Raw genomic sequence first — 26,977 nt, forward strand, 5'->3', positions numbered from 1 at the left:
GAGAGAGAGAGAGAGAGAGAGAGAGAGAGAGAGAGAGAGAGAGAGAGAGAGAGAGAGATTGAGATTGGACCAGGAATGGGCCTCTGAGGCCTGAAAGCCACCCCAGTGACACACCTCCTAATCCTTCCCAAACAGCCCCACTAACTGGGACCAAGCACTCAAACATATGAACCTATGGAGGGCATTCTCATTCAAACTGCCAAAGGAAAATCATATGGGTAATATCATGGCCCACTCCATTCCATGCATTCACATACGTCAGCTAAGATTGAAGACATAAGTTGCTATCCATACAATCAGTTCCCACCACATCTGAAAGTGTGAGTGTGTAATCGTCCCAAGGGTAATTGTGTTTGAAGTAACATGCTCCTCAAATTAGGGTGTGTATGAATACTAATCTGGTTAGCTTATCCAAAGAATCAATAGCAAATATCAACGGCTGTCAGAAATCCCACCAAACTTCAGATACACAGTGTGCAATGGCGGGTGTGTTCGGTCCTTTCCCCAGTGCTGTTAGAAAATTATCTGAGAAAGGAAATGTAAAGAAAGGTTTGTTTGACCCGTTGTTTGAGAAGAGATACAGTCCATAATGGCCAAGAAGTCATGGCAACAAGAACTTGAAGTAACTGGTCACATTCCATCCACAGTCCGGAAGCAGAGAGAGGGGGTTGCTTGTGCTGTGCTCAGCTCACTTCAATTTCAAATATATTTTTATTTTAATTAATATTTAATTGCATTATTCCCTCTTCTCTTTCCTTTCTTCATCATTTCCCATGTACTCCCTTGTTCCCTCTAGAAATTGTGCCTTTTTAAAAAATATTGTTACATATGTGTGTATATGTATATACTGAAATATATATACAGTTTTCTCAGTCCATTTAGTGTTAATGTGTGTGTGTGTGTGTGTGTGTGTGTGTGTGTGAGAGAGAGAGAGAGAGAGAGAGAGAGAGAGAGAGAGAGAGGTGACATCCTAATTGGATATTCTATACCAAATAGTCAGCTCTCAAATCATACGTGTAAACACACATACCACACACACACACGCACACACACACACACACACACACACACACACACACACACACCCCTAAGGGCTGACTACTTCGAATAGGATGACCAGTCAGGAGACTCAACCTGCAGAAGACAATTTCTCCTGCGGCTCCCATTTCCTAGTTACGTATAATTCTTTGTCTGTGGATGGGGCTCACGCTTTAATCAGTCCAGGATTCTCAGACGTCTCATAAAGGTGCTGTTCGTACTCCCAATGTTCACATTCACACAGCTCACACTCACTCTGCTCATACTCAGAACAAGTCATTGATCTACAGTTAAACTATCCTGGAAACATCCTTATACCCACAGATGTGTTTCCGTAGTGATTCTAAACTCACAAGTTGACAATGGAGATTAACGATTATAGCAAGGAAGTCTGGAGTGTAATAACATCCAAAAGGATTCTTTTAAAAAAGAAGTGGGTGTTTTTCTAACCAAAGTTCCATTTTTTGTGTTATGTGCTGACTTTCTGATTCTTATAAAACTTCACTATGAGTGTCTCTAAGTCTTGGAATATCTTCGAGTTCAAAATTCAAATGCTTATACAGATTCAACCTCATATGGAGACCAGGAATGTTCCAGCCAGAATCATGATTCTCCGAAGACAGACACTTCCTTAGTTCCTTGCAACATCCACTATTGACAAACGTTCCTTCAAAACAAGATTCTGCAACTTGAAAAGTTCATATAATGTTACATAGTAGAGGGTCATCTCAAAGGCACAATGCACACTAGTATACTAGGACTATCTTGTAGTAAAGAAAGCAGTTTAAATACTGGGGTAGGAGCTTGGTGATAGAGTGCTTGCCTAGCATGTGTGAGAACCTCATTTTGATCCCCAACACACACACACACACACACACACACACACACACACACACACACACACACAAGATGCTGACTCAACCACTCTGTTGTAAGGGCCTTAGATATTTCCTTCCTACAAACTCTTGGCTGATTACGACGTTGCTGATGTAAGGGCCATATTTTGAAGAATAAGATGCTGGGAGTTATCCCAAGCATCTTGTTCCCTCTCTTTCTTTATTCCTCTCACAAGAATGCATGCAGAATATTTTTTCTCCAGTGGCTAAGAGTAAAGTTGGAAGTTAGAGGGAGAAATGGTCCACTTAACATTGGCCTCTAGCCTGAGCTGACTGTTCCAACTCGGTTGTAGAAGAGAGAAAGCTCCAGGGAGTAGCATCCTCTAGCTCCACTGGTGGCACTTTTAATTAGCATCTTCTTGCTTTTGATGTGTGAGATCCCTCCAGTAATCCCGCAGAGAAAGCTGAGACTGACAGGCAGAATTCATGCATTTCTGCATCTCTCATTCATCAGGCATATTAACATGAACAAAACATCACTGAGGCACTATGCTATGCTTTCTGCATGTTGGCTCACAATTGGCACAGGCCAACTCCTAGCAGAAGGCTGTGTTGTGGGCAAGAGAGCTTCAGACACTGGGAAGTCCGTTTCTGCATTAGCTGTGCATGCGTAAGTGGGTGGGTTATCTTTCAGCTGACTCAGTGACTGAAGAAACTTCCTGTCACAATTCCCTAAGATATGGCTTTACATAAGGCAACATGGACCCCACAGCATCTAAACTGAAGCGTGGAATGTGCTACGTATTTTTTTCTCACCAGGAAACAAAGAAGCATATGCTAGATTTACACATAAGCAACGGGTAGCCAAGACCTTCGGTCATGCAGGTTGATGCTGGAAAACAGTACAAGCAGAAAGAACCCTGTAACTCAGCACAAAGTAAAAGTGATCTCCTGGGAATGGAGAATTGGAAAATTGGGGCTTTGGTCAGTAACCAAATGCTGAAGGAAAAGGGGGCATATTTTAGAAATTAATTTACTAAAACAAACAGATTTTTTCAGACTTCAGGCCTGGAGGTAGAGAATGGTTCTTTCTAAGTGTAAATAACCTTTGCATATTAGTTGACAATGGAAGTCAATTCACTGAGAAAAGGAGGAGAAAGGTAGCTCAAAGGTACTGAGTTCAAGTACTCCAACTTCTCTATTTTAAATCCCTAATCTACCACACACCACCACCCCCCTCCCCATCTTCCCTGCCTCCACAAGAGTGCTACCTTACCTACCCACCCACCCACTGCCCTAGCATTCCCCTATACTGGGGAATCAAGCCTTCACTGGACCAACAGCCTCTCCTCCCACTGATGCCAGACAAGGTCATCTTCTGCTACATATGCGGCTAGAGCCGTGGGACCCTCCATTCAACTTCTGTGCAGTAATTGAAGCCTAGGTTTCTAAAACATGTCTTGAGAATTGTGATATCCAAGAAGGTAGGCAAACCGTCCTGTGTGGGACCAGCGCTCCAAGGGACTGTTTGAATCCTCCATTCTGATGTCCACAGTAGAAGTAAAAGTGACTTTTTGAGTGTGTGAACCTTTTGATGCACATCATACTTCAGGAACTGCGTGAATTTCGGGACTCAGAAAGAGATTTCAAGTGGATAAGAGGTTGGCAAAAATTTGAGATTCGGTAGCCCAGAGGTTTTGTTTAACATAAAAGCTAATTTCTAACCATGTTGGTCACTCCTCACACATGAACATTCGTCTGCCTCAGCTTGCAGAAGGGGAAACTGAAGAGGTTCAATGTGAAGGTCTTATTCAGTAGAAGTTACAGAGACAGAGAAAACAAGAAATGTGCTTTCTTCTCAGGACTATCTCCTAAAGGTAGACATTCAATGGGATTCAAGTGATCAAAGTGAGGCCCTTGTCATCTGAGCTTAAAGTCAGTGGGAAGAACTATTTCACTGTCCATTTGGTAACTTTAAAAAGTAGGTACCTGTACTCCCATCCAATATTGTACTTAGGAATGACTGAAAGGTAAATCATGGATGCAAAATGGACAGGATTTTGGTTCCGTCCTTTTTTTTTTTTAAGACAGGGTCTCACTTTGTCTTTAAGCCCAAGGACTGCTTTAGTGGAACTTTAGCATGATCGCATGATAATCAAGCTGTAAAGATCAGTAACTGCTTGGAGGAGGGAGGTAGAAAAGAGAAGGTGAAAAGACCCCTGCTGTTTGAGGTAAAAGAGCATAGAGATCAAACACAAGGTGGCCAAGCAGCCACAGGGCTTAAAGGGAAGCTTTAGGGAGTGCATAAAGAAAACCGCAGTACAGGAAAAAGCATATGGGAGCTGCAGTCAGCAGTCAACAAACAGGCAGAAGAGCAAGGGAAGATTCCTCCTGAATCTCGGAAATAGAGAATGATGGGAGGACCCAACAGATCATGGCCACCCTAGAGTGACTGCCCAGATCACACTCTGCAGTGCTGGCTGGACTAGAGTTCACTGTGTAGCCCAGACTGGCCTCAGAGTCATGGCAATCCCCCTGCTGCAGCATGCCAGTGCTGGGATTGTGAGTGTGAGCCACAATGCCTGGCCGAGGGGCACTTGTGACTTTTTATCTGAGCTTTCTTCTGGCAGGAAAATACTTCTTTAAATTTTTTCAGAGATTTACACTTGAATATTATTAACACTTTAATCTCTATGACATTTTCCTGTGCAAGAAGTGTAATGTAAGCAGCGTAGCATAGATAATAAAAGAACTTGGTTTTGGTTTTTTTTTGTTTTGTTTTGTTTTTGCTTTTCTTCCATATTAAAATTTGAGCAGGCTTTTTGAAAATAATGGAGTAGAAACCTTTTTCTCTTTTCTCTGAAAGGACAGTTTAAGGCTCAGGACGTTAGATAACAGGACACAACGCGTGTATGTAAACAGGCTTTGAAAGTAGAGTGATGGCAGCCCCAGGAGGACCTTGGGACCCAAAGTACAGCCTGGTGGTGAGCTCTCTGAAAAGCCACAGTAGCTTTGTTTGTTTTATCTTTCATATACAGGTCAGACTTGGAGCTGCAAAAGTCAGTATCCCTGGAACACCAACAGGTACAGACCATAAATAAATTAGATGGATGGATGGATAGATAGATAGATAGATAGATAGATAGATAGATAGATAGATAGGTAGGTAGAGCTTAAACAAAAGTCTGCTTTCTATAGCAGAGGCCCAAGAAAGGGACAGGAAGAACTTCATGGTAAAACTGTTCCACTTTTTCTGAACACCATGGAGAAAGCTTAGCCTCACCCCCAACTCAAACCAAAGCTTCTAGCCCCAACCCTCACCAGAACAGTATGAAGTAGAGTGTGGAGCTAATAACAACTTCATTTGCTCAAAGAAACAAAGGCAAACAAAACATCCCAAGTCTGTTATATTTTCCTACTCCTTCACTGTATCATTTCTATTTTTAAACTAATAATTAATATTTTTTATATTGCTTATCCTTAACTATGGTAGTTTGAATGAGGGTGGCTTCCATAGGCTCATATGTCCTCAGCTGATAGAAAAGTTTGGGAAGGATTAGGAGGTGTGGTCTTGTTAGAGGAGATGTGGCACTGGGGACAGGCTTTGAGGTTTCAAAAGCCCATGCTATTCCTCATTCCTAGTTTTCTCCTCCTCCTCCTCTTCCTCCCTTCCCTCCTCTTCTTCCTCTTCCTCTTCCTCTTCCTCCTTCTCTTCCTCCTCTCCCCACCTCTGCCTAGTGCTTGCGGCATAATATAAGGTCTCATCAACTTCTCCAGCACCATGTCTGTCTACCCACTGCCATGCTCCCTGCCATAATGAACACAGACTAATCCTCTGAAACCAGAGACAAGCCCCTAATTAAATGCTTTTTCTTATTAGTTACCTTACCCATGATGTCTCTTCACAAAAGTAGAAAAATAAATAAGATATTTACTACATGAGTGTACCTATTGTATTAACGGGTTTGTTTTCTTGTAGCCTTCATATTAAGTTTTTTTTTTTAAATTTATAGACCACTATACAAGTTTTAGGGAATTATGAACTTGACTTCTTACTTTTATCTTGAAGGCACTTACCTTTACCAGTAAGCTTTAGATGTCCAGATCTTCTGATGTTTCTAGTTAGCATCCTTTATTTAAGCCTAAAGAAAAGCTTAGGATGTGAGACACTAGTGGTAATGAAACCTCTCACCTTTTGTTGGTCTGTGGAAGACCTAATCCACCCATGTCTGAAGGACAGTTTTGCTGGATACAGTATTGGGAACAACTTTTTTTTCCTTTGTAGAACTTTTGACTCTATTACTCCCCTTTCACGGGGCTTATAACGTTGTGATGAACAATCTGCTCTGCGACACATTGCAGCCCCCCTCCATGCCATCCACTTCCTTTCTCTTGCTGGTTTCAGGATTCTCTGTTTCTTTAGACAGTTTAATTATAATTTGGAGTAACTTTGCTGGAACTGAATCTAATTGGGGACTTTTAACCTTCTGTCTGAATGTGTGTTGTTTTCTCTGGATTAATGAATTAATCCTGTTTTTAAAACTCTTAATTAAAATTTTTATTTTAAATTTTATTGTTAAAAAACCATTGCAAATAAAAAAAATCACACACTGAAATCAACCATATCCAAAGACTATCTAACTCAATGGACTTCTATATATTTAGAATATACATTTAGAACAGAAGCTGAATGTGTGTTATTTCCTTAAATACATATTCTATCTATCATTTTCTTATCTTGCTTAAACTCATATGAACCACACATTTGCTTGCTTGCTTTTCCTTTCTTCCTTTATTTCTTTCTTTCTTTCTTTCTTATTTTTGGGGGGGTGGTTTTGGTTTTTGGTTTTTAAGATGGGGTTTCTCATGTAGCCTTGGCTGTTCTACAATATGCTTTAAAACTGAGATCCACACGCCTCTGCCTTTCTAATGCCGGGATTGAAGGTTTGTGCCTCTACCATCTAGCTGGATGCTTTCTTCTTCTTCCTCTTCTTCTTCTTCTTCTTCTTCTTCTTCTTCTTCTTCTTCTTCTTCTTCTTCTTCTTCTTCTTCTTCTTCTTCTTCTTCTTCTTCTTCTTCTTCTTCTTCTTCTCCTCCTCCTCCTCCTCCTCCTCCTCCTCCTCCTCCTCCTTCTTCTTCTTTTCTTTTAGTTCTTCTTCTTCTTGGTACTACAATATCTTTTGTTAATTCTTTGACAATTTCCTACATGTAAACAGTGCTTTTTGATCATATGCCACACTCTGATTTCTTCCTCCAAAGAACTTCTCACATGTTTCCCTCCCTATCCCTGTCCTTTCCTCATTTTGTCAGTGTCTGAGTTCAAACAGTGCTGCCTGATGGAGCTCCCTGTTCTTGTCGGCTTGATCCTGTGCAGATAATCACAGCTCCTGTGGGCAGCAGTCATGTCATGGCCAGACACAGAGCTCCACAGCACTCTTCCTCAGTCTCCAGCTCTTAAATTCTTTCTGTCCCTCTTTTGAGATGTTACTTGAGACCTGGAGATAGGAAGCTAATACAACTGTCCCATTTAGGGCTGAGCACTAGAACCAGTTGGGAGTCTCTGCATTAACTGTTGAACACTGGGACAGACACTTCTCCACTCAGTGTTGAAGGTAGCGCTAGGCTATGGACATAAAAACCGTCACTTAGAAGGCAGCTTGGTTAAGTCCAAGTGGATCAAGGACCTCCACATACACTCAAACTAATAGAAGAAAAAGTGGAGAAGAATCTAGAACACATGGGCACTGGAGAAAATTTCCTGAACAAAACACCCAGTGGCTTATGCTCTAAGATCAAGATTCGAGAAATGGGATCTCATAAAACTGCAAAGCTTCTGTAAGGCAAAGGACACTGTTGTTAGGACAAAATGGCAACCAACAGATTGGGAAAAGATCTTTACCAATCCTACAACAGATAGAGGCCTTATATCCAAAATATACAAAGAACTCAAGAAGTTAGACTGCAGGGAGACAAATAACCCTATTAAAAAATGGGGTTCCAAGCTAAACAAAGAATTCACAGTTGAGGAATGCCAAATGGCTGAGAAGCACCTAAAGAAATGTTCAACATCTTTAGTCACAAACGAAATGCAAATCAAAACAACCCTGAGATTCCACCTCACACCAGTGAGAATGGCTAAGATCAAAAACTCTGGCGACAACAGATGCTGGCGAGGATGCAGAGAAAGAGGAACACTCCTCCATTGTTGGTGGGATTGCAGACTGGTATAACCTTTCTGGAAATAGTCTGGAGATTCCTCAGAAAATTGGACATTATACTACCTGAGGACCCAGCTATACTTCTCTTGGGCATATACCCAAAAGATGCTCCAACATATAACAAAGACACATGCTCCATTATGTTCATAGCAGCCTTATTTATAATATCCAGAAGCTGGAAAGTACCCAGATGCCCTTCAACAGAGGAATGGATACAGAAAATGTGGTACATCTACTCAATGAAATACTACTCAGCTATCAAAACAATAACTATATGAAATTCATAGGCAAATGAATGGAACTGGAAAATATCATCCTGAGTGAGGTAACCCAATCACAGAAAAACACACATGGTATGCACTCATTGATAAGTGGATATTAGCCCAAATGCTCAAATTACCCTAGATGCACAGAACATATGAAACTCAAGAAGGATGACCAAAATGCAGATGTTTCGCTCCTTCTTTAAAAGCAGAACAAGAATACCCTTGGGAGGGGATGGGGGGCTAAGTTTAGAACAGAGACTGAAGGAATGCCCATTCAGAGCTTGTCCTACATGTGGCCCATACATATACAGCCACCAAACTAGGTAAGATGGATGAATGAAAGAAGTGCAGGCTGACAGGAACTGGATGTAGATCTCTCTACATCCTGAGAGATACAGCCAGAATATGGCAAATACATAGGCAAATGCCAGCAGCAAACCACTGAACTGAGAACGGGACCCCCATTGAAGGAATCAGAGAAAGGACTAAAAGAGCTAAAGGGGCTTGAGACCCCATATGAACAACAATGCCAAGCAACCAGAACTTCCAGGGACTAAGCCACTACCCAAAGACTATACATGGACTGACTCTGGGGTCCAACTGCATAGGCAGCAATGAGTAGCCTAGTAAGGGCACTAGTGGAAGAGGAAGCCCTTGGTCCTGCCAAGACTGGACCCCCAGTGAATGGGATTGTTGGGGGGAGGAGGTAATGGGGGAAGGATGGGGAGGGGAACACCCATATAGAAGGGGAGTGGGAGGAGTTAGGGGGATGTTGGCCTGGAAACCGGGAAAGGGAAGAACATTTGAAATGTAAATAAGAAATACCCAATTTAATGAAGATGGGAGGGAAAAGGAAGGCAGCTTGGAAAGCACTATTTAATAAAACATCAGTAGTAAGTCCCTGTCCTGACCATGTGACCTTCAGAATCATAAGCTTTTGACCAGGTTTACATCACCATGCCTGAATTCCCTGCTATGAGTGACCTCAAATTGAAACATTTATCATCTTGATGCTGCCCTGTGGGTTCCATAAGCCTTCTTCATGCTTTGCTATTTATTTCTCTCTTCTTGTCTCTTCAAGTTCAAAGTTTTCTTAACTCAATCAACTCTGCAATGCAACTTTCTATTGCAATATTCATTTTATTCATTTTTCTTCCAGCTACAAATGTCTGTGGGGTGTATATTATATTTCAATCCCTTTGTTAGGGATACTGACCACTTAAGCCTTTCTAGGGCTGTTCATAGAGCTCATTTCTTCACTGTCTAACCAGAAGTTTACTTTATCCCTTGGGGCATGTCGTGTTTCCTTGATGTTGCTTATTGCTTGTGGCTATGCATTGATTTCTACACACATGTGGATTAAGAGGTATTTATTCAAGTTAGCAAAGACTTGTCTTTAAAATACAAACAAGTTCTTCAATGGTAAGCCTGTCCAGATATGCTAGGCAGACCATCTGGCATAATCTCAAAGCTCTGAGTCTGTTGAGTATCTTCGCAGGCCAGAAACCCAAAGTCACTAGGGTTGGCATGGGTCTAAAGAACTCTAAGTCCAGGGATGCAGTGGCTTGCCTACTGCTGAAGCATTTCTAGAACCCCTGGGTTGCTAAAGTCAGTTCAGCAGGAATGCAAGCGTAGTCCACCATGGAAATGGAAATTCTGTACCTTTGTATTCTCCCCTTTACCTGAAGTGGGTCTAGATGATCATTCAGAAGACACTGTCCTGAATCTGGGGCTCTGGACACCACCTCACGGTCATTCTCAGAATGGTTCATCAGACACATAGAATTGACCCCAGAGCTTCTGAATCTGGAAGCGACCAGAGTCTTCTTTTCAATGCAACACTCCAAAGAGCAATGGATTACGTTAAGCCCACAAAAGACCTACTTTCCCTCCTAGAATTAAGAGATGACTGTTTGCAAGTTAGAACAAGAAAATGTTCTGTGTTTGATTCTATCAAAACTTCAGCTGGCTGCTGTCTTTGTCAACATTTATCTCACAAAGAATGAACAGCCTTATCACGACTGGGATACCCTCATCTCTGGGGAAAAACAAGATGGAAGAAATAAGACCAAAAATTCAAAAAAAAAAAAAAACCCAACAATGATACCTGAGTCAAGAGAGGTAGAAAGGGGGGGTCCCAGTGGGAAGAAAAAGACACTCAGGCTGTCTCAAAACATGCCCTGACCTTTAGCAAAGAGGGCTTCCTTTGTGGAAACTAAGAGGAGAGAGAAATCTGCCCCTATTGTCTTCCTGCCGGACCCATGAAGCCTCACAGCAGACACCAGAAGTCGTCGACTTCAAATTTTCTCCAAAATAAGAAATGGTTCCCACACAGCTTCCACACAATGAAGATTCCAAATGCATTAAAAGCTCAGTTTTGACCTCCGCATCAGCTGTCCATGGGGGGCAGGGTTGCTCCTTAGAAAGGCATCCTGAAATGGAAGCTTCAATCCAGAAAGCTGGACCTGAATTGGTCTTTGTTCTAGGGCTCAGCTCCCCCTCACCAAAATGCTGATTTGCAAGCTAACAAACCACTATAAAGGGGAATAACCTGTCATCCTTAACAACCCCATCTGACAGCATGGGGATCACCCTTCCCTTCCTTGTTTCTGCTTTCAGCATCTCACTCCTGGGTGCTGCTATAAGGGCTGTCTGCTGATGTAGTATTAAGACAGTAAATAAAATGACTTATGAATCATAAAACCTAACTGCCATCAAGGGAACATTTCCAATATAAAGAAATATGTTTATTGCACCTCTCCTTCCAACTGAGCATTTATATGGTTACCTCAGGCCCAGACTTCCTGGTACTTTAAGCCAATCGCATTGACTTTCTTAACCTAATTTTCCAACACTGAAAATATTCTTTTCCATTATGTGAAATTTCATTCATTCCAGCATATAGTTCTCTAAGTGTGCAATCCATAGAGTGTCATGGCATTGTGATACATGAGTGGGTACACACATGCATATGCATGCAAGCAAGCATGCACACATACACTACACATGTACACATGTGCACATATATACACACTTACCACCTTTATTTTATCTAGGCCTTCCTTCTTCTCATGCCCTGCCTCTAGATAATAGAACCAAAATCTATTCGGGACAGTTTTTAGATGATGAGAGTGACAAAGAGAATAATAGATAGTTCTTCAAGAGAAGGAGCGATCTAGCCTAAAAGTAGATTATTTTAAAGATGATCACATTGTTAGGATCCATACTTGCTAAACTGATGACTAAACACACTGTACTTCTAGAATTTCTATCTCTGGAGCAGCTCCAACTCGTATCCCCCAAACCTATCCACCTGTCTGTCTTCCTGCAGCCCTGTAATCTCCATAAGCCAGACGCTCTGGCTTCCTTCTTCTTTCCTCCAGCAACTTACCCAGAGTCAGACACTTGTAGTATCAGTGTGTGATGAGTTCTACTGGGTGGCTGGCTGGCTGAAGCTCCAGGATGATCACCTGTCCCCATAGCACTACAAACTTAGAATGTAAAGACTGAGAAGGACAACAGATTTGAAGTACTCCATGACATTTTTCCTTTCTGTTTTATTCTAAACTGTGTGTGTGTGTGTGTGTGTGTGTGTGTGTGTGTGTGTGTGTGTGTGTGTCTGTGTGTGTGTGTGTCTGTGTAGGCATGTGAAAGTAAGTGAAGATGCCCACAGAGCATAATATCCCCTGGACCTGGAATGATAGGCAATTGTAAGCTACCCAAAGTGGGTGCTTGGATCCAAGCTCATGTCCTCTGTGAGAGTAGCATGTACTCTCTGAGCTATTAACACCCTCTTCTCAAAGGTCAGACTGAGAAAGAAGTGATTTCTATGTAAATCTACCCAATCCTTCTTCCACTGAACTGTATATCCCATCCATTCACAGAGAGTAAAGGAGTATGCACACGTGCAGTATACCAGACCCAGTGGAACTGTGGGAGCAAAAGACAAAGATGCTTCCTCTTGCACTTTATGGTGTGGAGGCAATACAAGCACCAGGGACAAGGGTGAGGCCATTCAAGTCAGGACTGAGTTCTATTGTTATTCTACATTTACACTTTTTCATCAGTGACTTGGAGTCTTGTTACTCATTTTAAGTTTTATATTAAAGTTGTATTAGTTGTTGTAATTTCTGGGATTTGAGCAACTTTGTACATTGTGTACTTAAGAAAAGTACCCAACTCACTTCAAATTAGAGCCAAACCTATGAATAACTAAAAATTCAAGTAAGAGAGAAAGTAAATATCCTATGACACATTTTTGCAACACATATCTTTGTGTACATTTTGGAAAGCACAGCCTGGCACACTCATTATATAATCCCTAAGATGACTTACACTTCCCAAATCATAAAGCTAGCTCTTAAAATGACCCCATTCCAGTAGTTCTTTACTAATAATACAGAGGTAATTTTTGCATAAAGTCTCAAGTTTGAAGGTCACACAGATGACCAACTCCAAAGGTGTGAATGGTGGCACGAGGAGGGTAGCATGGGGTTAGGGCACAGCTGTCAAGCAGGAGTTCTACTTGCATATAACTCCCAGTGCTGCTCCTGTGAAGTGGCCCAGTACTGCAGCACAACTAATGACGATACCAACATTGAAATCCACTCAAGGAATTCAAAGGGAGAAAAATAAGACCAAGGAAAGAAGGCCAAGTGACTATGCAAGTAGTCACTTACCCAGACTGCTGAGAAGACAGCATATTTGCAGGCCGTACAGTTAGTAGCTTACCCACCCTCCCTGTACAGAGCCCTTACCATGCTAAAGTGGCTTACTGGTGCCCTCTGACTATAAAGTGGCCTTTTGACCCAATAGTTAGAAATGAAGGCAGAGTCAAATTTATAGATCGTGTTGATATCCCAGTGACCTGCAGAATTACCTTGCGCAAGTAACTTGACCTTTCTATGTGTCGATCAAAGAGCTATGTGGCTGCTACACTTCCAGGAACTTGTGAGAAGCTGGATGCTTTCAGAAAAACAAATAAACAAGAGACTTTTTTCCAAAGGGCTGCTGAATGCTGGGCTGCAGTCCTCAAGACAATCTCAATTAGTGGGTAGTGTCCAAAGCAGTTTGCTGCAGCCTTCCCACATCAGCACTCAAATAAAGAGAGCAGCAGGGAAGACGGCTTGGTGGATAAGGTCGCTTGCTATGCAAGCATGGCCACCTCAGGCTGAATCTCAAGCACTCGTGTAAAATAGCAAGATTAGTAAAAAATAAATAAGACTCATTTATGTGTTATCATATCATATGATATGTTAAGGACTGACATCATCCTAGCATTAAACTTCATGGAATATTGGGGTTGATTTTTTTTTCCCAGCACAATACATGTGCGTGGATTAAAATGCCCGTAAGTCACTGGCCAGCTACTGTGTGTAGATGAGTCTTTCAGTGGCTTGTGCCAGGTTTGTCATATGGGCTTTTTCTGAGGATTAAGACAACTCATAAGAGCTATATGTATATCAGGGATGTAGGAAACACACTAAATACTAACAGGAAGAGAGAAGGTGATCAAAGTGAAAAGACGTTTTAATTCATTTTTTATGTTGTTCCCAACACCTAGAACGATGTTCAAGATGCAGCAGGCATGGCCAGATGTTTGAATAGATAATGAGTGTTTATGCATGCCAAGTCATGTACTAAATAGATGAAGGGGGACTGCAAAGGGGGGATGTGGGGTAAAGACAGCAATAAAAAGAATGTGTCTATCCCATGGGGATCAGAGCATTCATTGGTGCCCATAAATTCATATGTATTTTGACCTCTGACCACTCCTTCTACAAAAAGTGTGCAGTGAGCTATATTCCTCAGAGCTCTACCCTCTCAGAAGATTCCTTATCATTGTCTCTCAAGGTCAACCTGGACATTGCATTGCAAATGCCCCACATAGCATGACCACCTATGCGTAAACCTAATTTGGCACCTTTTTTCCTTCTTCACCTGATCATAAGGACAGTACATGGATTGCGACTATAACTCAACTTGTACATTAGAATTAGAACCCATAGAGTCCTAGGTTTGTTCCACAGCACTGTATAAAGCTGGGAACAGTGAATCCTATAATCTCAGAAGTTGAGAAGTAGAAGCAGGAAGACCAGAAGTTAAAGGTCACTCTTGGCCATTTTATCACTTTTGAGATCAGCCTGCACTAAATGAGACCCTGTCTTGAAAATCAAGTGAGTAGTGCATCTATCCAAAGGTATAATGTCAGGGTGGGCTATTGCAACAGTAGTATGACATAAATTTCTAGACTACTTGTTTATGTACCTGACTTGTAGCTTTATAATGCACAGCCTACTGGCTAATCATCATGAGCTGTGGAATCAGGAGTGTCTCCTTTAGACCCAAGCAAATTTGTTTCCAAGTGTTCTCCAAGGTCTCTTTTCTAGAGAACGACTACCCCTCAACACAAGAGTTCAATGTTATGTTGTCCCTGATGATCAGATGGCCTAGGTTTCTTCAGAGAACATGGGAGTTGACAAATCATTCAACCTTACACTGTCAGTGGAAATTACTAAGCTATGGATATAAACATAAGCTTTGATTTTTATCCTATCAGAATCCAGTGCATTTTTTTGTCAAATCACTGATCACATGCCACACTTCTGCAATCATGATAATTTTCTCTAGCAAAGATCATGTCTGGCATAGCAGTGAGTATTTGGGACATGTGTGCAGATGGTTTTAAGAAGGTCTTTTTCTTCCCTTTCAGGGCACATCGGGTTTACATTGGGGAGTTTATAGACAACCATTCACACTGCCAGTCTGAAATCACAGAGAAACTTAGATGTGACTGATAATAGCCAAGCCCTTCATTGTCCCGCAATGAAATACTGTCTTTGATTTACTGTACTTTGAATTGGGGAAGGGGTGGGATTTTTGTTAGCCTTCATCACCATGACAGCCCTGAGCATAGTTTACTTTAAGGGTGAGGGAAAATAATTTCCTGGATTTCCTGTTGTCATAATGGACCTGCTACAAGCTGGACGTTGGACAGGACTCTATTCTCTGAATTCCACATACTCTACTGTCAATCTCTACGTATCCATCTAAGCAGGTATTGATATCGGGTATGATACCCCCAGATATCAATGGTATAGTTGAGCCCTTTATTCAGCCAAACTTTGAGCTTCCCCGTCTCCAGCATATAGTTACCAGTGTAAAGGGCTAAGAGTCTCATGAGGGAAGCCTTAGTAACACGTTCGCTGTGTGTATTTTCCACAGAGTCTCAGAATTCTCCTGGGAACCTATCTTCTCTTTAATCAATGGATTCCAGCTTTAAAAAAAGAAAAAAAAAAGAAACAAAAAACTAGGTCAGGACTGGAGACTGATCAAATGATCAAGGCTCTTTTAGAGCAACATTCTACAGCTTTCTGAGGTTTCCTTTTTCAAACCCCTGTGATTTACTGAACCACCCTATTGCAAACCACAGCTCAGAGCCTGTGTTGAATTAAGCATATCTCAGCTCTCAGTGGGTCACCACCTCTATGCTGCCACTCTGACCTTGCTACTCATTATGATAATTGCATCTAACTGACTGCGCTGTTGTTTCTGGCTCAGTCCCTTCCTTTGCTGCCTACTTGTGTAGTAGCATCCCCTTCCCCTCATATGTTTTTGAAGAGAGCTGTGGCTAAAAATCAAACCCAGAAGGTGAGAAGCTTGAGGGTTTTTTTCTTTTAATGGAAAAAGTCATTAGCATTTCTCCTGTTCTTTCTTCTTCTCTTCTTCTCGCTTCTCCCTTATCACACAGGAGAGATTGAAGAGAATCTACTGAAGATCAGGAGAAATTGTAGAACAAGAGAATCCAAAGGCTGGCATCTGTAGCTATAAACCAGAGAAATCATAGCTGAGAAAGCCACCTCAAGGAGCTCTAGGAGGTCAACCACAAAAGTCAAGGGAGCGAGTATGCTTGGAAGATATTTATGAGCTTCAAGGAAGACAAAGAGAAGTAACCTGCAGTATTCATTCATTAAACTATATTAGCTGAGAGCAATCTGGATGGTGAGAAACTGTCAAGGAACCAGGCTGAACCATGGATTTCCCTGGGAATGATGGTAGAAATGCAAAAACAACAGCTTTTAGTGGTTTTTTTTTTTTTTGGGGGTTTGCTTTGATTTGCTTATAAGTGTTTGCTTTGCAGTAATCATAGCAAACTTACCTAGCTAGATATGATGTAGACTCCACAGAAACCACTCTAACTCCAAGAAAACAAGTCAGTTCTGATAGTTCACTAAGACCAAGTAAAGGTCAAGTTTAAATACTTATGAGAGGTTAAAAAACAGTCCCATACTAACCTACTCTTTCAACGTTTTATCCTTGAGGAAAGCAAACATCTACCCACTCACAACCAATAGTTGGAGACCTGTGAGTTAAGCTAAAAGAAAAATTAAAAAAAAAAAAGCATACAATCTTATCAATATTTGTGTGGATGGCAGTTCAAAAAAGAAAAGTGAAACTCAAGCACACTTTGGGTTTTGTGTATCGTTTTGTTGCAGGAGAAGATATATGGGCTTCAAAGGAAGGTAAACTATAGGGAGATAGCTGAGAGATACATGTTGGAAAGTAACAAGAGGTAAGCTGGTCTGATAAAGTCTGTTTATACAAAGTTAACTTGGTTTCAGTGTCTCATCTTCAATGATATTCTCTTCTGCCTGGAGTAAGTGGCGCCTTCCTCAGGACAGAATCTAGTGCTGCCTTTAGACAGATGACACAAAGGCAGTGAGTGCTTCCCACGTCTGCTGATTCTCAATTGCCTGTGGCTTAAAAATGACCCTGGAATAAACTTGCTATAAATTGGATGGAGATAGTCTAATCCCCTTCACTCTCCTCCCTCCCAACTATCTCCTCCCTCCTAAACTGGAGTTTAGGAGTCAAGTGGGAGACTCAGAAAATAAGGGCAAAGTGGAGAATAAAAACCCTTCCCAGACCCAAGCTTTGGATAGAAGCGAGACATGTTCATTGATGAACAGACTTTGGGGGAAATAAAACAGTTTGCAGCCTCTGTGGTGTAAGAGCATGGAGACAGGCTATAAAACCTGCCTGATCTTCCCAGGCACCTGGGAGAATCTACTGGTGCCGTGAGACTGTTTCTACATACAATCCTGTGTGTGCACTTGTGGCCACTTTAACCAGAGGAGGGTTGAGGATATGAGAGTGGGCAAAACAGAGTTGTTCCTGAGTTCCCACCTGAATAGCATATTACTGCTTTAACTTTTTTCTTAAAATTAATCTTAGAGCAATTACATTTTGTAGCTATCATCTTGAGCTCACTGGAGTTATTCCTGTTTATCTTGTGGGAGTGGAGAATATTAATATTTGGGAAGTGTTTATTGACTTTTCTCTTCTATGTCCTGGAATGGATTTGGGATATATGAGATTTCTATTGTCTGTTTTATTTTGTTTTGTTTTCCTTGCAGCTGCTCTTAAAAGTACAAACGCTACGGAATTGTATAACTTAGACATCTCAGGGCTCTGGGTTAACCATTGACACTGTAAAAATTCATTTTGAAATGTTTCTTCTGATTTTTTTCCATGGGCTTTCTAGTCCAGGGAGAGGAACCAGGGTGTTGCTCTGAACTTCTCAATTCTCTCTTCAAATGTACAGAATGACTTGGGGAAAACATGACTCTTTTATATGTCATAATAAATTTAATTCTTTACAGAAATCCTCACATAGGTACATTTAAATGAAGCCATCAAACCAGTTCCTTCTTTGAGAACAGAAGCTGAAAAAAGCTAAGGAGAGAGGAGTATGACCAAATGTCTCCATGACAAGGAGATTGCATTACTACAATTCTCCTAAAGTCAACTAGCAAAGTGGTGTGCAGCTTAATTACATTTTTGTTTAAACCCCAAGTATAAATGCTCCTCACACAGGAAATGCTCAATATACGTGTGTTATAAACAGCAGATACCAGCAAAAATACCATGTGTTGTGTCCTCGTTACCAATATAGCGTTGAGCTTATGAAACATGCTAAGCAGAAGTGAAAGCTCCGGAAAAAAAAAAAAAAAAAAAAAAAAAAAGAAAGGTTAAAATAATAGTCTAGATATACACTTCTCCCTGGTATGTTGCATTATGGTTTTTATGATGCTAATCATTATATAAAATTACCTTGTTCATTTTATTTTCAATATACTTTGAAATGCTTATTTGTGTTATAAATACCTACATTCACTGTGTATTAACACATGAACAACCAGCTTGGTGACTAGCATCACTCCTTGGACTTCTGTTCCTATCCTTTCGGACATGCCTAGGTCTCTGACCCAGATCCAGCCATGTTTAATCTCTAAGAATGCTCTGGTTTGTTGGCCAGCCTCACTGACCTAGTTTTAGGCTATAGTAGTACAGGTTGTAATTGTACAGAGAGGAATGAATGTGAGTGGGGGGATTGGGATAGGGCAGAGAAGTTGCTGGACAAAATGGCAGTATCCTTGGGTTGGAGAGTGGGTCTTGGGTCCTGGGTCAGCACTCACACACTCTCAGAAAATAGCATGGCTTTCTCCTAGAATAATAATGAGAGGGTGGGAAAATGTAACCTCCTTGAATGGAACCAAGGTCAGGCTCTTAAGAAGACACTGTATAGTAACTGTCACCTGGCCAGGGATGAGCATGTGGAAACTTCTATGCTCAGAAGACACCTGAGTGGCCCTCTCTAACAGTGAATATAAAGGATAAATGAAAAGAAGTACCATGGAGGGCAATTCTTTATCCCATAACGCCATAAGTAACATTGATCAAAGGCTTACTCTTGTCCAGAAACTACACTGAGTGCTTTACACATCGACAGACTTTATATTTGTGACCCTGTGAACTGGGTCCTTGTTTCAGATGGATAGTTTTCCAGTGCTCATAACTTTGACCTAATAACTCAACTTCTAAAACTACCCCCTTCAAAAATAATACTTAATACAAGGACCCTCACACACTGAGATAATTAGCAACATGAAATTTATTGTTTCAAAACCTAAAAGATAGTGTAACTGCATGTCAAATGAAAGAAAAAGGTTTGGAGTACATCTAAAGAACAGAATTTTTCTTTTTTTTTTTTTTTTTTTTTTCAGAGCTGGGGACCGAACCTAGGGCCTTTGCTTACTAGGCAAGCGCCTACCACTGAGCTAAATCCCCAACCCCAAGAAGAGAATTTTTAATATGCATCAAAATACTGCTTTGACAAAGAAGTGCAAGCCAACAGGAACCAGATGTAGATCTCTCCTGAGAGACACAGCCAGAATACAGCAAATACAGAGGCGAATGCCAGCAGCAAACCACTGAACTGAGAACGGGACCCCCGTTGAAGGAATCAGAGAAAGGTCTGAAGAGCTTGAAGGGGCTTGAGACCCCATATGAACAACAATGCCAAGCAACCAGAGCTTCCAGGGACTAAGCCACTACCCAAAGACTATATGGACTGACCCTGGCTCCAAAACTCATAGGTAGCAATGAATATCCTAGTAAGAGCACCAGTGGAAGGGGAAGCCCTGGGTCCCAAGCCAAGACTGAACCCCCAGTGAACGTGATTATTGGGTGGAGGTCGGAAATGGAAGGAAGATGGGGAGTGGAACACCCATATAGAAGAGGAGGGGGAGGGGTTAGGGGTGTTGTTGGCCCAGAAACCAGGAAAGGGAATAACAATTGAAATGTAAATAAGAAATACCCAAGTGAATAAAGATGAAAAAAAAAAAAAGAGAGAGAGAGAGAGAGGAAGGAAGGAAGGAAGGGAGAGAGAGAGAGAGAGAGAGAGAGAGAGAGAGAGAGAGAGAAAGAAAGAAGGAAAGAAAAAAAATACTGCTTTGACAACGTGAAGAACCCCAGTGGATGTTAGGCCTGGTAAGTTCTCATACGCACCCCAGCTTTGTTTCTAACACAGGTTAAAAACGTTTGAAGTTTCCAAAGTATGAGCACTCTTTTGACAAAAAGTGACAAATCCTCTATGTTTTAGCGAAATTACAAGATACAAAACTTCCCACATTCAGAATGATCACAACAGCACAAATTTAAAACCATACATAGAGAGCTTTCTTGCTTAAAACAGCAAACTATTTTTTCCAGAAAAGATATTTGATGTATAAAGACAAAAATGAAATGAGAGCCACATACGTTAAATCAGAAAAGTTCACTGCGAATTTAGATGACTCTGAGCAAATAACACCTTCGAACCCCGACATTTTATGGCCAAAAGCCCGTGTGATCGTCTTATTTGCAAACATTTCTCACTAGGCCTCACGCAGCCCAGGTCTCCAATTCATTTAGAGGAAGCCAGATTCCTAACGTGGCTCCTTGAAGAGCAGTGTCTTCTATCTGGGACTTTGGGGTGTGGGGGGATCAGAGCAGGTCTCCCACATTCTCCCACTAGAAAACAGATGCAGTGAAAAGCAGAGACCGCAGCTTTGAGGAAGTTGCTCCACCCACTCTGAAAGTCGGGGAGGGAGCAGTAACCACACCTAATTGAAAATTTCCATATGCCACGCCTGTAATGGTACCCAAGCAACTAAAGTGTGGGCCACAAGGCACCTCTCTGAAACGAGGATAAGACATGTTCTCTTTTACTGACTTTATTAGGTAGCAACGTCTTGATAGCTTTTTTAGTATTTCAAAGTCCATTTGGACTAAAAATATGTAGATGAATGTATATAAAAGCACAAATAATGTATGTATGTGCATACACACACATGTTAAAACTATGAACCCCTTTAAAATATGAGAACAAAATGGTTCTGGTAGAGAGTCCATTTCAGAAAGGCTGACCAACTGTTGGCCCCGGTCATAACAATCAGGTGGAAGGAGAGCCCTGAGGTCATTAACACCAGAAATCACAAAGAATGACTAATTAAAATGAAGGGCCAGAGGGTGCTCTGGGAGAGAAATCGCCTGTTCTCTGAAGAATGAGAGGAGCTAAGTGAATCTGACCCTCAGCTCTTAGAAGAGTTAACCCATGCAGGCCTTATTAATTATAATGAGACCTTAGTAAGGCACACATAGATGTCCAATCATTTGAACCTGCAAATACACCTTATCCTAATGGCAAAACAATGGGACAGTACTGTTACCCTGGCAAAGCCTGGGGGAGTGTCTAATGTAATAACATAGCTTGTTTTGATATCATTTTCAACCTTATTACCAAACCTCAAGACCTAACCAATTAGGCTACCTATAAAGACCCTAAAACTTCCACTTCTCTAAAATTGTAATTTTTTTCTGTGATGGGAATGATTATAACCCTAAAAGACATAAAGCAACAGTTGCATAAATGACCTCAAGTTTAGTGCAATAAGTGTAAGAAATTTTCTTTAAATAAAAATGTCATTGATGACATCTATACCTTAAATTGAATTTTTAATGAAACTATAAAAATTGGTCTAATGATCATTGATGTGTACCTGTACATTTTCTTCCATCACTCCGGGACTGACACTATTTTGGGCATGTCCAACCTGCAACCCAGGGGCACATGCACCTCAGAATGGCTCTGAAGACGTCCCACCATTAAACTGTAAGCTTAGTTCAAACATTGTAAGACCCTTTGCATGTGAACATGAACTCTGTGCGTGTCAATATCCTATTTCTATGTCCAAAGTTTGGACCTCTCTGCCACATGCACTCACCTCATAACTTACAAAGAGTGTATTCCAATTTTATACCAATGTTTAAACTTGGGGAAAATATGTCTTATTAAATTAAAGCTGAGTCTATCGATTCTGTATGTAGTGTATGAAAATGTAGAAGTATGAAGAATATTTATAATTAGGTTGATAAAATTCAAAAATTGGGCTTCTCATAAACTAATAGGTGTTTACAGTTTTTCTGTTTTGTTTTTTAGCTACAAAGATTCCTTTGCTATGAACAAGTTTATTGCTTTCCCATTCAAAGATATTAAAATGGTGAGAAAAAATAAAAGGCATAGGGTTGAGAATGCAGCTTCCTATTAGGCTTCCTAGCATGAGCAAGGCCATGGGTTCAGTTTCCAACACTGAAAACAAAAGTGTGACCCGACTTACAACAAGAAGAGAAAAGGGGCAAAGAATTGCACTTCGAATTTTTTTCTTGATGGTAAGAAGCTATGAAGAAGTGATGGTGAGGGGGAAAGAATGGAGAGCCAGGAGGACACAGAGCAAAGCCTTGGACGAGCAGGTCCTCATACTCACCTCTACTCCAAAACTTAAGAAAGAAAGAAAGAAAGAAAGAAAGAAAGAAAGAAAGAAAGAAAGAAAGAAAGAAAGAAAGAAAGAAAGAAAGAAAGAAAAAAAGAAAGAAAGAAAGAAAGAGAAACAGAAATTGAATGGAACATCTGAGAATCTGACTAGTGACAATATCAGAATATTTTCTTAAGGAATCAAGAAAAGAGACAGCAAAATTCATGGAAATGAAGTACCCAGAGTGGAGTTTAAAGTACTGGGAGACAAGCCCTCAGAGAAGCTTCATCTCCACTGTGTCCAAAATTTCTTCCCAATAGGCAACTGATTATCTTGCCATAAGGCTTACCTGAAAGAATTTGTATTCCTTATTTTTAACCATTGTTTTTTTTTTAAAGTAACCCTAAGCACTAATAAATTTAAAATAGGTGAGAATTCTCAGACCTAGCCCTCCAGGCTGAGTCAGGTGGAAAGATTCAAGGTTGTGGAAAAGTTGGACACCTGGACAGCTGAATCTGGGTCCCATGACCTAGGAGTCAGTGTTTTCAGTGACTAGTTCATCAGTGTTCCATGCACAATCCAACAGCAAGAAACAAAATGTGCCAGATCAATACCATGAAAATCTTCACAAACACAAGTTCTGAAGGCGCGCGTCTTCGGGTTTCTATCTGCGATGAAACACTGTGACTAAAATATGTTGGGAAGGGAAGGGTTTATTTGGCTTACACTTCCAGATCACTGATCATCAAAGGAAGTCAGGACACGAACTCAAACAAGGCAGGAACTTGGAGGCAGGAACTGATGCAGAGGCCATGGAGGGGTGCTTCTTACTGGCTTGCTCCTCCTGGTTTGCTCAGCCTGCTTTCTTATAGAACCCAGGACCACGAGCCCAGGGATGGCATCACCCACCCAAAATGGGTGGGAGCTTTCACCATAAATCACTAACTAAGACAATGCCCTAGAGCTGGATCATTTTCTCAGTTGAGATTCAGATAATTCTAGCTGACTCAAGTGGACATAGAACTAGACACCACCAAATGCTTTTACCAGACTCTGGTATTAAATTCAGAGGCCTTCCCATAATCAAATCTATAAGAAAAAAATGTATGCACTTGAAAAACTGTAAGTTATTCATTCACAGCCATAAAATAACCATTGCTTGAATAAACAAAATTCAGAGTCTTTCAGACACTAGGCTTGAGATGAAGAGAACCTGTCAACTAAAAAGGAGAGTGCAGAAAAACATGAAAGGCTAGGCTCTCTGTCTCTATCTCTGTCTGTCTCCGTCTCTGTCTCTCTCCCTCTCTTTCTCTCTCTCTGTAAATAAACAGTCCATTAGTCAAAGTCATGACTTCCAGCAATCCTCTACAACAATCAAGCTGTCCTTTCAGAAGCAAGCTTGACTACCAGGCCTTACCTAAGACGAACCAGAGTATTCTGGTAGACTCCGGAACCTCCATCCTCTTCTCTGGGCATTTGTTCTCACATATGACCAGGGAAGGAAGTAGGTGATACATAGGATGCTAATAACCTTTATAATTTTTACTTGTATATTTATTCACCTTTTAGTGCATAATCAGCATACAAGTGCTAGGTTTTATTAAGGCAATCTCAAACAAAATTTGGCTTTGTTTGTTTGCCTCCATTCCTCTCCCCATTTTTGTCCTTTCATGCCCAGCCTCCCCTACCACCTCCTTTCCTCCATCATGCTGCATGCCCTCTTTGCCCTCTCCTACCTTCTTTGAAGCTTTATAGTCTATAGCTACCTTCACACCCTCTCATATACTTGCATATTAACAGTTAAACTTAGTTAGAATTAGCATGTAAAACAGGCATGATTTTATCTTTTTGAAACTGGGTTACCTCACTTAATATAATACTTTCAGATCATGCACTTTGCTAATAAAAAGTCACAGTTTCATTGTTCTTTATAGTTGAGTAAAATCCCATGGTGTATTTCTACCACATTTCCAGTATCCATCTATCTCTTGATAGATATCTAGGTTGGTTCCTGTTCCTTGCTACTGTGAATGATCCAACAATGAACATGAATACGCTTCTACCCTAAACCTTTTTAAAGTGATTCCTGCTATTTCTACATAGTCAATACTCATTTATAGAATGGATCTTCTTACTTCTATAAACACAACCCCTGCCTTTGTGGGGAAAATGAACTTTCATTCAAAACCTAAAATAGCTATAATCAGCATCTTTGGGACAATAATGCTCAAATGAGCAACATTTGGTCTTCTCCATGAAATGAAGGTTCAGCTATGAAAAAATCATAACCTCAAATAATATGGATGTCACTGCAGAGGGAAGGAGCTTCAGGCTTTTGTAGAGTCTTAAGAACCAACCCCCAAACAAGATTGTCTGTAGATACACTCCAAAAATCCACAACAGGATCTGAGCTGAAGACCACCTTGACTCTGTAAAGTTTGTCTAGATTGTGACAATGATTATATTTAAAGCTATGAAAGATTCCAAAGATACATCGTGATCTGTATCCCAGGGTTCATTATATAGAAGAGTTAAGTTACCATTTCATCAAATTTGTATTTGTTCCTGACTCCACTCCATACCAGCTTTATGGGTTTAGCCAAGTTACAGTTTTCCAGCTGTGTAATATGGCAAAAATAAGAGACAGTAACGTATGTAAAGAAGATTGTGCAGTGTCTCGGGCACAGGGAATTCTCATCAAATAGGAATAACCTATTAGTGAGATGAAAACATACGTACAGATACACTAGATTACTCTAAAGAAGGACAAGTTGGAGTTAGTATTACAAAAAAAGGTACAAGTGAAATGTCAAGAGAACACAGAGGCAGAGGAAACAGAGTCAACGGCTTGTAGTAATGAAAATAAAACAGCTAGGAGGGGAGAGAATGAAAGAGAAAGTTTGGTTAATTTCCTTTTCTGGAACCCAAGACCAAACCCATGTCATTTTTGAATTTTCCAAATAAAATCTCTATAGCCTCAGAAAATTCTTAAAACCACAGTTAGCAAAAGATTTTTGGTGACACTGTGACCCCACAGAGTAACAAGAAAGACCCTAGTGGTTTTCAGAGTCAGGCAAATAATTGTACTACATAATTAATTAATAAGCTATGCTTGGTTGTCACAATATATAATACATTGGTCCCTCGAACTTTAAGAGTTAAAAAGACCATAACCTTTATTTTGTATTTTCTAATAGAGTTAGTGATCAAAGATTTATCCATATCCAATTTTCCAGCTAATGGGTAACCATTGACACTATAAATTATTTATTATTTAAAGTCTCATTTCACATATGTATGAGGTTAATCTCAGAGGGGCAAATAACATTCCCAAAGTCATAGTTAGTACATGGTAAGAGGATCTTATCAGAGACTTCATACCACTCTAATGCCTGGTTGAGTAATGACTTACTCTATGAATGCTGGTTAAAAAAAACAACTTAAGCTGGATAATTTATCAACAACAGAAATGTATTACTAATTCTGGAGCCTAGGAATTCAAAGAGCAAGTTTCTAGGGGAGTCAGGTATCCACTGATCACTTGTTTTCTACCTATCAAAGGACCCTGTTGCCATAGCATTACACAGTAGAAGGGGGAGGGGCAACAGAGTTCACTCAATCCCATTGATGAACAAGGAGACCTCCTCATGCCTTAATCACTAATCACTTGCCAAAGGCCCCAACTCTTCGTGTTATCACTCTGAGCACCAAGTTCTGAGGACTTTTGGGGTCGCCAGCATTTAGGTGACAACAAATAACAATTATGTAGCAGCACTCAGCAAATGTAGGTTGAGTGTACGAAATAAAACTAGGAATTAACTCAGCATGGTTTAGACCTACATTCCTTACTCCCTCCCTTTCTCAGAATAATTGACAGTTGTATATTTTCTATGATTGCTTCCAGGCCTCACTTCTAATCCATAAACCCTCAAATTTGGTCAAAGGTCAGCATTTTCTTCTGAGTGTTGTGCAGAATGTTCAGCATATTAACTCCTTTAATTCCCACTTACATCCCCCAGGTAGATTGCCCTTCTATTTCCATCCCTGTGATAGAAAACTATGGCATGGAAAAACTAAAGAAAATGGGAGAGGCAGCCTGTACTCACCCCAACTCTGCACACATTGCTGTCCTCCACAATTTCATCACGGGCATCAATCAATTGGACTTTAGTCCTTGACTGGAGAAGTTAACTGTGTGTCTTCAGTCCTCCTCGAATAAATCACGGTGGTGACCCCATAAGTGATGACTTGCTGAGGGAGTTCTGCTGACCCTCAACCATAAAACTAGATTCCAAGAAGAGGGTGGGAAGTGCTGTCAGTGGTGAGTGATGAAGAGTGAGCTATTAGAAATGAAGTGAGCTGCAGTGAGTGACATCAGCTGCTTTGTGGATCTCTCCCCTGCCTCCTCTCATTGTAAATACTCACCCTGTTTTTACATTTTACAAAAAAGGTTGGTTCAGACCGTGATGTAGTACAGTTCTCAC

This window comes from Rattus rattus, chromosome 9 (genome assembly GCF_011064425.1).
Source record: "Rattus rattus isolate New Zealand chromosome 9, Rrattus_CSIRO_v1, whole genome shotgun sequence".
In the NCBI taxonomy this organism is placed as follows: Eukaryota; Metazoa; Chordata; class Mammalia; order Rodentia; family Muridae; genus Rattus; species Rattus rattus.